The sequence below is a fragment of the Schistocerca cancellata genome, chromosome 1 (genome assembly GCF_023864275.1).
Source record: "Schistocerca cancellata isolate TAMUIC-IGC-003103 chromosome 1, iqSchCanc2.1, whole genome shotgun sequence".
Taxonomy (NCBI): domain Eukaryota; kingdom Metazoa; phylum Arthropoda; class Insecta; order Orthoptera; family Acrididae; genus Schistocerca; species Schistocerca cancellata.
In genome coordinates, this window is record NC_064626.1 from 381,866,562 (window position 1) to 381,879,110 (window position 12,549).

A 12,549-nucleotide genomic window follows, 5' to 3' on the forward strand; every position below is an offset into this window, starting at 1 on the left:
ATACATTTGCAATCACGTAGCAAGTGAACATCTTCGAGCAAGTAGGGCATTTCTTCTTGAAGGAATTGTAAGTACATCTCGCCAGTTAAACGTCCTGGGAAAATGAGTGGTCCAGTATTGTAAGTGTGTGTTAATTATACCACACCATACATTTATGCTAAATTGCTGCTGGAAATTGTGTTGCACTGTTGCATGTGGGTTTGCTGTGGACCATAGGTGCTCATTATGTACCAGGTGTACTGGTATGAAATGAGCGTTAAGATACAAATGTGTCGATAGGCAACATTTGTTGTGAACGAGCCTTAATTTTTTTTGTTTGGTTGGTATGACATCTGTCAAAGATATTTAGTATACATCAAGTCATGGAACAAACATCATCGTATGTTTTCATCATGTTAACAATGTCGAATTTTGTACCAGAAGGTGATGATTTGCGGAAAGCATTAATTTTTTATTTTCATTTGAAAAAAAGTGCTGCAGGGTCGCATCAGATGCTTGTCGAGGCACCAGAAGCAACATGCAAAAGATGGTATCAACGGTTCAGAAATAATGATTTTGATGTAAGAAATGAAGAACGTGGAAGACCACCAAAAAAGTTCGAAGACGCCGAATTGCAAGCAATATTGGATGAAGATGATACTTTGAATCAGAAGCAAATGGCAGCCATGCTAAATGTTGCACAACAATCAATTTCTGACCATTTGAAAGCTATGGGAAAGATCTAAAAGTGTGGAAAATGGCTACCACATGAATTGAATGAAAGACAGATGGAAAACCGAAAAAGCATTTGTCAAATTTTGCTTCAAAGACATGAAAAGAAAATCAGTTTTGCATTGAATTGTTACTGGTGATGAAAAATTGATTTATTTTAAGAATCCTAAATGGGGAAAAATCATGGATTAATCCGGGACAACCATCAACATAGACTGCAAATCAGATCGATTTGGCAAGAAGACAATGCTCTGCGTTTGGTGGGATCAGAAAGGTGGGGTGTATCATGAGCTTCTAAAACCCAGTGAAACTGTGAATACTAATCGCTACAGACAACAAATGATCAATTTGAACTATGCATTGATTGAAAAAAAAAAAAAAAAAAAAAAAAAAAACCAGAATAACCAAAAGACTGGACAAAGTAATTTTTTTACACAACAATGCACCTGCACACAAAGCAAAACTGGTTCAGGATACAATCAAAACACTTGGCTGGGAGCTGCTACGCCACCCGCTGTATTCACCAGACTTGGCCCCTTCCGACTACCATTTGTTTTCATCAATGGGACACGCATTGGCTGAGGAATACTTCGATTCCTACGAAGAAGTCGAAAATTGGGTGTCTCATTGGTTTGCTTCAGAAGATGAACATTTCTATTGGCGTGGTGTCCACAAATTGCCAGAAAGGTGGTCAAAATGTATAGAAAGCATTGGCCAGTACTTTACCAATTACAGTAGAGCGTCGATTATCCGAAGTAATTGGGGGACATGAGTGTTTGGAAAACTGGTTTGTTCGGATAATCGAACTGTACATGTTTATTTGCCAAAAAGAAATACTGTACAGTAAATTTATTCATAAAAACAGGCATTTCTTTTAGTATTACAAAGTAATACAAAGTAAAGCTCACCTCAACTCTAAGCTGGCGCAGCTGTTGCTGAGAACAGCTTTGATACTGCCGCTACTTCTACTGCCAGTGTGGTACAGAAGTGTGCTGATTGTTGAAACACAGCGACTGGCGGCTTGGCCGGTCAGCAGGGCATTGTGAAGGCCCCATTAGAAGCAATGTTCCTCCAGCGGCGGCCCAGTGTGTCGACTACTGTGGGAAACTTGGTTTGGGAGTGAGGGGGATGATGGACGGTAGGGTGGGAGAGTAACAGGTGCGAGCGAGGAGTACACAGTTCGGTTAAGCGGTCGTTCGGTTGACTGAAGTTTGGATAATTGACGCTCTACTGTAGTATTTAACCAGTTGCACAACTCTAAGCGAAGGACAGGATCTCCTGGATGTAAATGATGTACTTTTTGTTTATGGTAAGGATACAGATTATTGTACCTCATTGCACGCCATACCTTAGATTGTGAAATGTCTAATCATTGAGAGCTACATTGTGTACTGGAATGCAGGCTATATGGAACACGGCCATAATATCCCCATCATCGCCTTCACATATCGAGCACTCGTACTGATTCTCAATGCTAGGTAGAGAACCTGTCTCCCATAACATAACTCTGCTAATGATTCATGTATTCAGAATCCTCCGAGTGGGATAATGTACACGATATCCATTAACTGCAGCCGTATCATTACCATCACATTTGCCATAAACAAACACCATGTCGATGTATTCCTCTGTCATAAATTTGAAAGGCATCCCTATGTCATAAATAATCTACAAACTACAACAGTTACTATGTGGTTTTACTTAAATATACTGTACAATACGGAAGACTTACTCGTTTCAAGGTTAGGAAAGGACTGAAACAACTCACTAACGGTTACCAGCAATGACATAAACATTTCTACATTCTTAATGGAAAGTAAACAAATTTACTTGTATAATAATCTTTGCTTCTCTGGATGTTCTGGAAAACTATTGCAGATACACATCTGAGACATGTTTTATTAGATTCACCAGACCAGTAACAACAAAATAAATGAAAATTACACTTTACTTTAACCTCATACAGTTTTGCGATGGCTTCATATTAGCAAAGTTGCAAAATTTCAGTCAAAATCTGTTATTCGATGTAACTCCATAACTAAACATTTGCGGATGTATGTTCTTATGAACTTTTTTCTTTAGTTTTACTTTCAGAATAACATATTAAGATATCTGCATATCGTTGTGAATCACTCTGTATATACAGGAGCAGAACTTAAAACTTTAATCAGAAGGAAATTTGGTTTGTTTTTATGAAATAAATCAATAAAATGTACTGGTCTAATTTTTTGTAACTGAAAAACTCTTGAGATCACTGTGTACGTGGGGTATTAAAAAAAACAACACATAAGAAGCTCTGTCTCCACTTTTGCTACTGTGAATGGTAGGAATAAAATAAAAATTATTAACACTTTAAAAAGTTGTGTACTAACAAATTATAAATATAACATAACATTTAACAAGTATAACCAAATAACACCCAATGGTTTTGCTCCTGGAAATTGCTTAATCACTCCATCAAAATGAAATTTTTCTGCCTCCTCCCTTTCAGTACTAAGCAGAACAAGTCCAGTAAGCTGACTCTCTTCCATAGACAATAATAATAATAATAATAATAAAATTTATTCAGTATCGGATAATCAATAAAGTTCTTAAAATAATACATCATCAGGACATTGTACATCTGGTAAGAACATTGATGTTTACAATTTATGAACTATAGTTTTGGGTTTAACAATATTTTTCTACACTTTATGTTTGTCAATGTACAAGAGCAGTGTTCAGTCAGATTGCTTGCAAGTTACTTACTGCTATTAGCCTGAAATACTTTTGAAGCATGAAGACATAGAACTCATTTAGAGAACAAAAGAGGTGTTCTTTTAAAATTATTTTTTGTTGAGCATTTAATTTGATCAAGACAGAAAGGAACTAATGACATTAGCTGCAAGTGAGCATTGATTTAAATCAATGGAGAAAGCTGAAAGTTTGCGCCAGACTGGGATTCAAACCCGGTTCTCGTGCTTTCCACATGTTGCAGTGGTAACCAGGGTACCCGGATTTGAATCCCACTCCAGAACACATTTTCAACTTTCTCCACTGATTTAGATCAACGCACACTGCTAGCTAATGTTATTAATTCCTTTGTGTCTTGATTGATTCATAATGGCTACAGGATTGAAATTGTGTCTTCCCTTTCAAACATGTCCGAAAGTACAGACGCCTCATACATATTTAATTTGGTAGTGAGGATTTTAAGATTAGCATTGGCTAGCTTCAGCCTGGCATGAAGTGAAGTGCTTGATTTTAATATAATGCTCATTCCTTCAGCATTGGCTAGCTTCAGCCTGGCATGAAGTGCTTGATTTTAATATGATGCTCATTCCTTCATCATTCATGAATGAACGAATGAATATAATGCTGTTCTGTGGTTATTTACATTGTATTTTGACTTTTGTCTAGTAGTATGCTGGTGCATGTCTTTGTTTTTATTTCATTGTTTTCACAAGCTAGCTATATTACCTTTAAAATAATCACATTTATAAAAGGAAACAGTTTACAACCTGGTTCTTTGTTTGGCACCACAAATAGTTGTGACATCTTTTTCTTGTAGTTTTGGTGATGTGTTTCTACATCCACACTTTGCGAACCACTGTGAAGTGCACAGCAGAGGGTACTTCTCATTGTACCATCTATTAGGACTTCTTCCTGTTTCACTCACATATGAAGTGCAGAAAGAATGACCATTTAAATGCCTGTGTGCAAGCTCTGAGTGATCTAATCTTCTCCTCATTATCCCTACGAAGTAATACATATGGACTCATCATTCAGGGATGTTTCTTAAAACTTTGTAAGTAGTAGTTTTTTTTTTTTTTTTTTTTTTTTTGGATAGGTTATCAGTTTTGTTTGTGATGCTTAACCCCATATTTCTACTGCATCTACAGATTGGATGAGAATGATGAGTGATGTACAGTTTTCACCACATTTATATGTTTACAATGTTTGATAATCATATTCGTGATAAATTGTTTTTAAGATAGCTTACATGCAAGGAATCTCAATGCCTGTCCTACTGGAGACTGCCCCTGATTGTGATACACAAGAATTATGCCCAGTTTTCCATTTTTACGATGGAATTTTTTACATTTAAATGGCTTTCGTTGAAATACTGGACTATTGCATTGGTAACACTGTTGCACAATACCGTTAGGTTGTCATAGGCTTTGTATTTGCATGTTTGTTTTAAGCCATGCAAACTTTTTCCCATTGCTACTATACAATTTTATCAATTAACAGCCAGCTCCTTCGATATCTAGCCTATCAAATAGTATAGTGCTGTTAACAAACTCAGATTCTTTTTCAAGATCAAGAAACACACCAGTAATTCTGTAAGCCATACACAAAAGTAATAATAAATAAGTCTAGTAACATACTCCTTGTTCTGTGGCAGTTATTGTGTTGTGTATTAACTCTGCTCCAGCTAAGGAAGCTGATTTATTTTTCATAAAGCTGTTCTGTTTCTCAGATATTAAATTGTGTCGACTTAGAATGTTGAGGCCAAATACCTCCTTTTTTTGTTACTGGAATGCCCTTGTATCTAAATTGTAGATTATTGATAGATTTTCCAACAGAGGGAAAGTACCCATTGAAAAGATTTGCAGTCTGTTGTTTGAATTTGATGATACTTCATTTATGGTTGTTGGTAAGATCACTAGGTGATTTGCCCTAAAGCTGTTGATAACTTTTCAAATAACTATTCCAATGTTATTTGAGTTTCTGAAGAGTGTGGCTGCATAGTTCCTTCTAGATGCTAGTAGTTGATCTTTGTAAATAGTCTTGATAGTTCTTAAATTATACTGTTAGTTCTGTCATTGTTGCAACCTTTAGCATTCCACATTGGAAAAGTCTTATTTTTTTCTCTTGCTGTTTTCACTTTGACGTATACACTTGTATTTTTTTGTCATCATTAACTAGCAATAAGCTTTTTGGCTTACTGTTGAGATTTTTCAGCATTGTTTTTGTGTGTGGTTCCTTTTGTCACATTTCGTAATATAATGATTTTTCAGCTTCCATCAGTACCTAAGTAGCATGGTGGTTAGAAAAGGCAAGCTACAGAACTTACGCATCCTATGTGTAATAAAACTTATTTGTTATAATGTAGTCAATGAATAATTCACTGCTATTGATGTGTTTAATAGGGCTCAGTCCAGTGATCTAGTATTAGCTTTAGTTTTTTCGAGCTGTTGTCAGTAGACAGCATGTCAATCTTTATAATGAAAAATAATTTGTAATACCTTTTAATGAATCGAATTTTGGCTCAGAAAGGGGTGAAATACGTAGGTGTGAAACTCTTTGGCAATCTACTTATAGAAATAAAATGTCTGACAGATAGCGGAGATGTTTTCACATGTAAAGTAAAGAGCTTTCTCCTTAACAGCTCCTTCTATACCGTAGAGGAATTCCTAAGTAGAGGAAATCAGTCATTTAAATAAATTCTGTAAATGGCCATGTAGCCATATAAACATTATTTTTTGTATAGTTGTATATAAGTGTACTGCGCGTGCTGACACATTCAACATCATAATGTTTATTGTGGATTTGATCTATGGAACAAGTAACTAACTAATTATACCTCCTATTAATATAATGTTAACCCAGCCATTTTTATTGCAATCTTAACTGTCTATTTCAACAATTAGGTCATTAAAAATTTCATAGAAAAGATCTAGGCTATTACAAGGGGATCTGTATAACCTATAATGATTAAGTTCTCTTTCCCCTACTCACAACCAATTGCAGCAACTTTTATAATACCATGAAGTTACATAATCTGTTACAGTTATGGTTGCTACCTCTCACACCTGAGATGACTACCCTGCCATCACATTTCTGTTTTCTGGTGAAGACAGAGCATGATCATGGAGAATGACTGACATACACTAATTAGCTCATTTGGATATCTGTGTTCTCTTACAACTAAAATACCAGCCCCTGGTATCCAGGTCATTGTGCTTATTCTTAAGACTTTGAAAGTTTTGTTGAAATAATTTGAATCAAAGTTGGGATTTCTGAATGCTGGTTGGACGCGACACATTCTCAGTGTGTACCATTTTGAGGTATGGAAATATGAGTTTAACTTTGCTAAATGATCTCTCTTAACTGGTGATGGAGGCAACGAATGTCTGCAAGAGTTCTTTTGTTCTTGACAGTTTTATGGAACCACAGCTTTAAAAGCATCCCACAGTCTTAAATTTCTGCATATAGTTGTTCACCATCTACATCACAGCTTAAATTAGACCAAAAGGCGCAATGAGAGATTTTCAGTCTAGGTGTGTCATTATTCATAATGTCACTCATCCCTTGCTGTTAATTTCCTAACAATGTAAGGGATTGCTGTGAAATGATCTCCGCCTCTGGCAGTTGCAAGACAGGCATTTTTGCTGAGATGTGGGAGGGTCATTTCAACCTGCAAGTTTTGCCTCAAAATCCTCTTAAGATTTGGCATTGCCAGGAGTACTCCAAAATGGCTGATACATGAAACCTATTTCGTATGTTAAAAAGAGGTTTCTAATTTTGGTCTATAGGACATAGTCCTTGCAATGTAGTATGTGGGGAAAGCCTTTGTTGTTCAGTTCAGTTTACTAAATTCACTTCTCCATATACAACAGAGTACACACACACACACACACACACACACACACACACCCTCTCTCTCTCTCTCTCTCTCTCTCTGTGTGTGTGTGTGTGTGTGTGTGTGTGTGTGTGTGTGTGTGTGCGCTTCAGTCTCTCTTCCCCCCCCCCCCCCCCCCCACCTCCACCCGTCCCCCCTTGTTGTAGCCGCAACTGAAACGGTTGCGGGGTTGTCGAGTGCGAAAGTGCAGTGGGACCAAACAGGAGCGGCCTGCGAACAAACAAATTGAACGGGGAATGATGGACATGAACGACGACAGACGACCGAGCCAGACCTAACGAACAACAACAAGCAAATAGCAACAGGGTCACAAGCGAAACCTCACAAATCCACAACGTCCACGGAAACAAAGTAATGTAAACGTGCTGTCTGTAGGCGAGATGTCAGTAGACTAACACGAATATCAGACTGCCTGCTGATCGAGATGCAAGCGCTTAAATACATGATAGAGTGTGTTGCTATTGGCTGCTGGGACCACGTGCTCCACGGTGGGAGGCATGACAAAGGGTCCGCTTCAGCATGGTGGGCGGTGGGCTTATCCTCGATGGTGTAAGCATAATATCGTAAAAATAATGCCCAGCACTGGAGATGTTGCGCCATCTGCTCTGGAAGGTGAGAGTGGGGTCCGAAAAGCGTAACCAAGGGTTTATGGTCCGTCAGGAGGGTGAACTTTGCCCCAAAGAGATAAGTATGAAATTTTTGGATGGCAAACATGATCGCTAGAGCTTCCTTTTCAATCTGGGAGTAATTCCGTTGTGCTGGGGTCAACATCTTCGATGCATAATTGATTGCTGTTCAGAGCTGTCGGCATTCCAATGCATGATGACGGCCCCACTGCCGTATGCCGACGCATCAGCTGCCACAACCAAGGGGTGGTCTGGAGAGAAGGAAGTAAGGCAATGGGTGGATTTCAGCATCGCCTTTAAACAGAGAAAAGCCTGGTCACATGCAGGAGTCCAATCAAAAGGCACCCCTTTGTGACTCAAGTGATTGAGGGGCTGAGCAACGGAGGCAGCCTGGGGTAAAAACTTTAAGTAATAACTGACCTTGTCCAAAAAGACCTGCAGTTCAGATAAGGGCCTCAATGGCCGCAACGTTACGACCCGAAGGGCGAATGCCAGCTTTGCTAAGCCATTGGCCTAAGTGTTCCATTTCCGGTTGAAAAAAAAACAAAAAAAAACAACTTGTCCAGCTGACAGTGTAAACCTGCAGATTGCAGAGCGTGAAATAAGGCACTGACGTTTTGCAAATGTTCCTGGCGGGAACGCCCGGTGACCAAGATGTCGTCCAGATAATTCACGCAGGCAGGGATAGGCTGTGTAAGCTGCTCGAGGAACTGCTGGAAAATGGCCGGTGCCGAAGACACACCAAATGGAAGGCACTTGTACTGTTGATCAAGTTCCTGCTTGACTTCCAGCCGTAAGGCCACCGGAAGGGGTCGAGCCCGGAAAAAGTGAGGCTGCACATCTGGCCGAAGTGTGATGTGCCCCTGAAAATCAGAAGTACATCCAAGATCCATTGCAAACGATGACACAAAAGCGGAAAGCGCAGATCGTCCAAGCCCTGAAAAGGAACAACCGTGGAAACAACATTAACTTCATCGGAAATTGAAAAGCCAAACAGCTGAAACGCATCCTGGCCAAAAATATTCGAAGCCAACGGATGGTCGATGAGAAATACGGTAAGGAACCAGGCAACACGTTTGTACATCATCTGGACGACGAACTGCCCACAAAGGGGAATAAAACCATCTTCGTAGACGACCAAACGCCGAGAGGGAGGTGACAACTCAGGAGAGCCCAGGCGGATATACGTCGCCGTGTTAATCAGGGAGATGGTGGCCCCAGTGTCAACCTGAAAACTACATCCTCATTGAAAAGGCAGAGCATGAGGAAAAGCTTCCATGCTGATGGGTCATCCTGTGGGACTACAGAGTGCAGAGCATGGACGGTACCTTGAGGCCTTGGGCAGGACTGAAGCGAGTTGAGTGACTGTGACAAGCCGATCAGATGTGGCCCACCTTGTTACACAGCGTGCACGTTTTCTAGTGGTGGGGACAATCAGCTCGAGAATGTGCAGTAACGCACTGTGGGCAAGATGGAAGTGGGCCACACGATCAGCGACAAGGGGCGACCAGAGGACCCATGCCATAGAGACGTAGGACAAACAGGAGTCCCGACGGTGCTAGCCTCCATCGGCAGGGCCACGTCGGCGTCGTGAGGGCGGAACCTGCCGAGACACATCTATTGCCGCCACTTGCACCCACACCATAAGACGCTCATTAGCTGCCTGCGCAATTTCAAAGGAGTGTGCAGTGCAGCGAATCTCTTCCAAGGAGTGGTTATAGAGTTTCAACACCTCAGTGCAGACCTCAGGATTGGGAGCCAGCTGAACCACCACATCCCAGATCAAGGAGTCCGCATAAGAAGCCTTACACTGCCGATTTGTGCACGTAAAATATCATCGACAGCTGAGACCTTGCAAGTCCGTGACCCAGGAACAATGTGATTGACCATGCTGTTTATGGTACTGGTAAAACTCCAGCCGAGAGGTGACCACATGGTAGTTTTGGGAATAATAGTTTATCAGCAAAAGGCATATCTCGTGGAAAGAGCCACAGGATCGGACAACAGTGCCAACTTGCGGAGAGGAAAGAACCTGTCTGGGGGACAAAAACAATGACCGCTGCAAGGAGTCATCTGTGACTTGAAAAGCTGTTAAATGTTGTTTCAGCCTATGTAAGTATGTTTCCCAGTTTTCTTTAGCGTCATTAAATGGTGGGAATGACAATGGACCAGGGAAGCATCGAACACCCGAGGACTCGGTAGCTGTTGTGGGAATGCGTCCCAGGCATAAACTTTGTCCTTTAGCAACTGCAGCGACTGTTGTAAGATATCTAACTGGAGCTGCTGCTGCTGCATGAGCTGCTACTGTTGATCCATAAGACAGACCAACTTCACCTCCGTGCTAACAACTACCACTGTTTACCTCGTCGCCAAAATGTTGTAACCGCGACCGGAACGATTGCGGGGTTGCCGAAAAGGAAAACGCGGCGGAACCAAACGGAAGCGGCCCATGAACAAACAAAACGAACAGGGAAGGGCGGACATGAATGACGACGGACGACCAAGCCAGACCTAACGAACAACACACAGATAGCAATGGGGTCACAAGTGAAAACTCATAAATCCACAACGTCCACGGAAACAAAGTAATGTAAACACGCTCTCTGTAGGCAAGTTGTCAATAGACTAACACGAATATCAGACTGCCTGCTAAGCAAGAGGCAGGCACTTACATACATGATAGAGTACATCGCTGTTGGCGGCTGGGACCACATGCTCCACCATGGCACCCTCACATTATATGCGGGTTAGTAGTGTGCACACGGTCACGGTTTCTGGCACAACGGCTGGAGAGACCTCTAGTGGTAATCGAGGTCCATGCTGTCTGGCACGATTCGAAACCCGCAGTGCTAGGTACCAGACCTCCTCCCCCAACCCTCTCCCCCCTTCTCCCCCCCTTCTCGCCCCCTTCTCCCCCCCCCCCCTCTCTCTCTCTCTCTCTCTCTCTCTCTCTTCCCCCCCTCTCCCTCCCCCCCTCTCCCTCTCCCCCCCTTGTCTTTCCCCCCTCTCTGCCTCACCCCCTTCTATGCGAGTGTTACATATTTAGAAGTACTTTGATGGATGAAGGTTTATCATCAAGCAGATATGATTTCAGTGTGTTTTTGAAGCTAATTTTACTATCATTAAGATACTTGACATTATTGGGCAGATGGTCAAAGATCTGGATCTACATTATGTCACTAATTTCTTTGTGCCACAGTAAGACACTGATGGACATTATAAGTCCTGTCTCCTAGTATTATATTTAGAAATGTTGCTATTGTTTACAAATTTTCTTTGTAGGAGATAAAATGTAATATTACACTAATGTCAGTATGGCAGGAGAATGTTGTGTAAGTACCTCATATTGTTTGTATTACATGCTTCTATGCAGCAAACACCTACCACCTCAACTAAGAGTTGCGCCAAAAAGCCATAAAAAATTAGTTAATGAAAATAAGAAAACTATTCCAATCTCGTAAGTCCATTATTTTATGTGTACAAAAGCTACAGAGTTTAGGCATTTAAGATAGTCTACAATATGTGACTTTCATATCACGTTCTTTTGAGAATACAAATACCTAAAGAATAAAATGTAGGCCCTCTAACTAGATTTTGAGATATGAATAATTGACATTGCTGTACTGTTGGAAATAATTCATCCCTTAAAAGAGAGAATATTAAAGAAACTGGGGGCAAAAGATGAAAGTGAGCAGTATGAACACCAATTCAAATTTGCCATCACACCACTTCACATCAAAAGAATCCACAATGCTTTTCAAATGGTGGCACTCGCGCTGGCTGTCAGTGGGTCATCACGTCACATCACTGTTTCTCAGGTAGAAAGTTTCCACGGTGTCATAGTCTGCTAACAATGGAAGTGAATTTGTTTTTCCTGCATTCACTTATGTTATGTTAGTGGATTTCCTGCTTTACTTTCTTCTGAATTCTTATTTTATTATTTTGCTTTGTTTTCGTGACAAACTGCAAATGTTCCATGACAGCTTGGATGTTTTTCCATTGGGTGTTCTTCCATAAGCATTGTCAGATATTTGATGGTGAACAATTATTAGGTTTTACAATAACAGAACAGAGCTGAAGTCTGCATTACGTATAAAGAAAACATATGTTGATGAAGTATTTTTAGTAAATAACATTTTTGGGTGAAAAGATCAACACTAATGAAGGAGAAAAATATAATTTATGACTTTATTAGCTATGCGAGGAAACAAAATTGTGGGTAAGGTAAAGAGGATCTGTTTGTTTCCATATAAATATTGTTTTCTGTGTTTATGAGTATATATTTTCGCTAGCAAATAAATGTTGATATCTTGGAATGTTGTTTCACTTCTCACTACTTTACCACACAAAATTGATCAAGAAACTATGTTACGAAGTTCGTTTCGTGCAGTAATAAAATTTATCATTGCTAATCCCTCAATTCTGATACTATATTCTGACTTTTTGTATCACAAACAGTATCTCATAACCTCACTTTCACCATTTGATACTGGGTTTAAGTGAATTGACAGGACATGACATCCAGTGCGAATACAGCCTCACGTGACATGATGCTTAATTGATGTGTGTGGTGAATTGGCAGAA

At 40.3% G+C, this 12,549-nt stretch overlaps 1 protein-coding gene across 5 annotated transcripts in view; it reads left to right on the plus strand.

Moving 5' to 3' along the window:
• The window catches only part of LOC126175130 (uncharacterized), a 54,967-nt gene that overhangs the window by 26,995 nt on the left and 15,423 nt on the right, over window positions 1–12,549 (plus strand). The gene's annotated exons all lie outside the window — the stretch shown is intronic.